Source organism: Sorex fumeus, unplaced genomic scaffold, assembly GCF_029834395.1.
Source record: "Sorex fumeus unplaced genomic scaffold, SorFum_2.1 ptg000026l, whole genome shotgun sequence".
Taxonomy (NCBI): domain Eukaryota; kingdom Metazoa; phylum Chordata; class Mammalia; order Eulipotyphla; family Soricidae; genus Sorex; species Sorex fumeus.
The window spans coordinates 8,557,983-8,561,141 of record NW_026606083.1 but is presented as its reverse complement, the minus strand read 5'-3'; the positions used below and the strand labels follow the sequence as shown (position 1 = coordinate 8,561,141).

The 3,159-nt window shown below is 49.1% G+C and overlaps 1 pseudogene; it reads right to left on the bottom strand.

Moving 5' to 3' along the window:
• Positions 1 to 917: 917 nt before the first annotated feature.
• On the bottom strand, positions 918 to 984 carry LOC130024117 (uncharacterized; annotated as a pseudogene).
• Positions 985 to 3,159: the final 2,175 nt, after the last annotated feature.

The window sequence follows — 3,159 nt, the reverse complement described above, 5'->3', positions numbered from 1 at the left end:
AGCCTCTACATGCCAGGCTTGGAGCCCACCCTCCTGAGGGTCTGGTTGGATTCCAGGTTTGCGCTGGACATCTAGGGGAGGGTGAATCTCTCAGTCCCAGAGACACGGAGTGGAGAGTTCCTGTTGGGCTTTGGATGGAAGGGGGCACATCCAAAACCACACCTGTGGCATATTCCCCATCCCCATCCCCCATTTCACTCTAAAGGACCCTGAGCTGGATGCCATGCTCCACTGTGGCTGTGTTGGACCGATTCACATTTGACCATTGTTGGGTGCATAACCCTGGGAGTTGGTGGAGGGAGCCTGGGCTCCTGCCCCACTGTCAGGCTGCTGGGTGGAGCCCTGCGCTTCTCCCCTGCTGCCATGCTGACTGAAGGAGCACTGCACTGGTGGAGGGAGCACTTCACTCGTCCCCTATTGTCAGGCCCATCCCAGGGGGCCTCGATGGTACTTGGGAAGCCTGTGGCCCCACGAGCCTGGAGGAGAGCCTGGGTGTGGACTGTAAGAAGTGGGTTCATGTGCTGACAAGGGCGTAAAGGACATGACCTGTGCATGTCCTCTCCATGGCCTTGGGAAGAACAAATGTCAGCAGGGCCGAGGGGAGCTCCCAACAGCAGCCCAGAGCAGCAGGCTGCACAGATGAACACCAAGTGCATGCAAAGAACTTTGAGGTTTCTTTACCTATGTTGACCTTAAATTGCAAACACGCCATGGCACGAAAGGGAAGGGGAGAGGCAGAGACTGGGAGAGGGAATTGTACTCAGTGCTGGACTCCAAGACTTGGGTTGTGCCACTAAGCAGGTGCATGGAGTTATCCCCACTCGGTCTTGGCCACTGAGTCCTGGAAGTGAGTGATAAGTCTCAGAGAACCAGGCACCTGAGCCCTTCATCTGCACACAGGCTCCTCCTGGACAGGTACTGGCCTTTCTTCCTGGTAGAGACTGGAAAACCTGCTAGACAAATTCTAGGAGAGCTCTAACACTTCTCATTGTTTCTTACAGAATATCAAAACAAGGAGCTCATTTATTTCAGTCAGGAGAGAATTGAACTCCTTCAAGTCAGCATCTGGATTCATGTCACAAGCCCTGTATGTGTAAGTGCATGTCTGAGTATGAGTGTATGTATACCTATGAGTTCATGAGAGTCTGAGTCTGTGTTATATGTGCATGTGTGTTCATGACTGTGTGTGTTGGTGTGAGTTTGAATAAGTGTGTATGTGTGAATGAATGTGTGAGTATATGTTTGTGTGTGAGTGTGTATGAGTATGGGGTGTGTGTAAAATGGTCAGAGATGAGGAAAGAATGAATTCCAGTGCCCATTAGTGGATCAGAAGCCAGTGTTAGCCAAGGCTTCCCTACCTGGGTGGATGCAGAGATTACAATCATTTTGTGGCTCCAGCATCTTCGCCTACACCCTCTGCTGAACAGTGCGGAGCTGCTTCTGGAATCCTGCCCTCCTTGGACATTTCCTGTCCTTGTTGGTAATCGTCAGGTCTAAGCCCACATTGTGCCAGGGTGTGACTTGCAGATGCAGAGAAGACACTTATTATCTTAGACCAAGCTCTGCTTTCTGCTCTGTCCAGAGCACAGCAGATTCCTGAAGGCCCTTTCTGGTCAGATGAAGAGAATGTCTCTGTTGCGTGCTCCATGTCCAATCACTGTCTGGCCTGGGATGCCAGCGATGCTGCCTGTGACCACTCACTCACACAGCAGTGTGTGCCTTCCTGGCACATCCCAGGGGCTCCAGCACGGGCCTTTAACCTTTTTCCACATATCATCTTTTACCCCCCAAAACGCATTTTACTGCACACAGTGTGGCAAGATTTATGACAAATATCACCCAAATCCATAATTAGCAAGTGGTAAGAGATCGGGAGGAGATGCATTTAGAGTGACAGTTCTGATGCATTGACACCCCCGCCCCTTAGAAAATTCCAGGAAACTTCTTGTTTGACTGCCTGCTTCTCTTCCCCCACCCCACCCCCAACAAAACACAGGATTGGCAAGCCTGGTCTGGTGTTCATGGCGGGGGAGGGCATTATAAAAGCAACATGTTCTCACACGCATGGCAGAGCCAAGGCATAAACCATTTAGCTTTGCAATTAAAAACAGGTTTGGCTTCCCTCTGCACCAGTAAGACAACGTCAAAGCAACATTCATCCCGAAAAATGTTCCCTTGTGAACTCAAATCAACGGTGAGTCTTGGGTTTGCACACACATGCCTTGAGAGCAGACTTGACTGAGGAAGGGTTTCACACCTGTGCAGCTCACTGAGGGGTGGTGTGCCCAAGTGTGGCCTGGAAACGTGAGCCCATGTGTGTTCCTGGTGTCTGCAATTCCCCTGTTGGATGAAGATCTTTAGATCCTGTTCTAAAGAACGGTCTGAGCAATTCCGTCTTACCAAGGAGACCGGCGTTTAAAAGATACCGAAAGACCCAAGTCCATTTCCCACTAGGAAGTATCACAAAGGTCACTAGCAAGATGGTCAATTCAGCCGTTATTGCTGAAGTTCTTCCAATGATGCCTCCAACTCAGAACTCCTGCACTGCTGGAGAAATCAGTGTCCTTAGTGTCTGCATCTAAAATGCTCCAAGAAGAGCTTGGCAGGATGGTTGAAAGTCAACCCCAAGCTGAAACCCCAAGTTGAAAGCCAAACCACCAAGTGCTGCTCACACTCCCTCTTGGACTTTTCCCTGTTCATGGAATAGAAAGGAAGATGCCCTGTGTGCATGTTTACTGTCAAGAGACAACACAGATGATCACAAGGGAGCCAGACCTCGGCCACAGTGCCACAGCCAGGCCACTTGGCCTGAATCCAAGTCTTAGCCAGGTCACTAACACTGGGGCCTTCTAGAAAGTTCTGTCAAAATACAGCAGTGAGAAAATCAACTTTTCTAGAATAGTGGCGATACCATAGTTAATTAAAAGAGACAGACTGAAACAATTCACCTCAGAGCAGCGCATTTGGTCAAGACTTAGGGAGTGCTTGTGCCTAGCTAACTCAGGAGTTGCTCCAAAACCCTCTGAAGAAATTTTAGTTGATTCATGTTTAAATGCATCAAATGATTTTGTCTCACACTATTACTCCAAAAGCGGTTCAATTGAATCATTATTCAATCATTATAAAGATTGACTTTGTTGTGGCATTCTGAAAATCCCT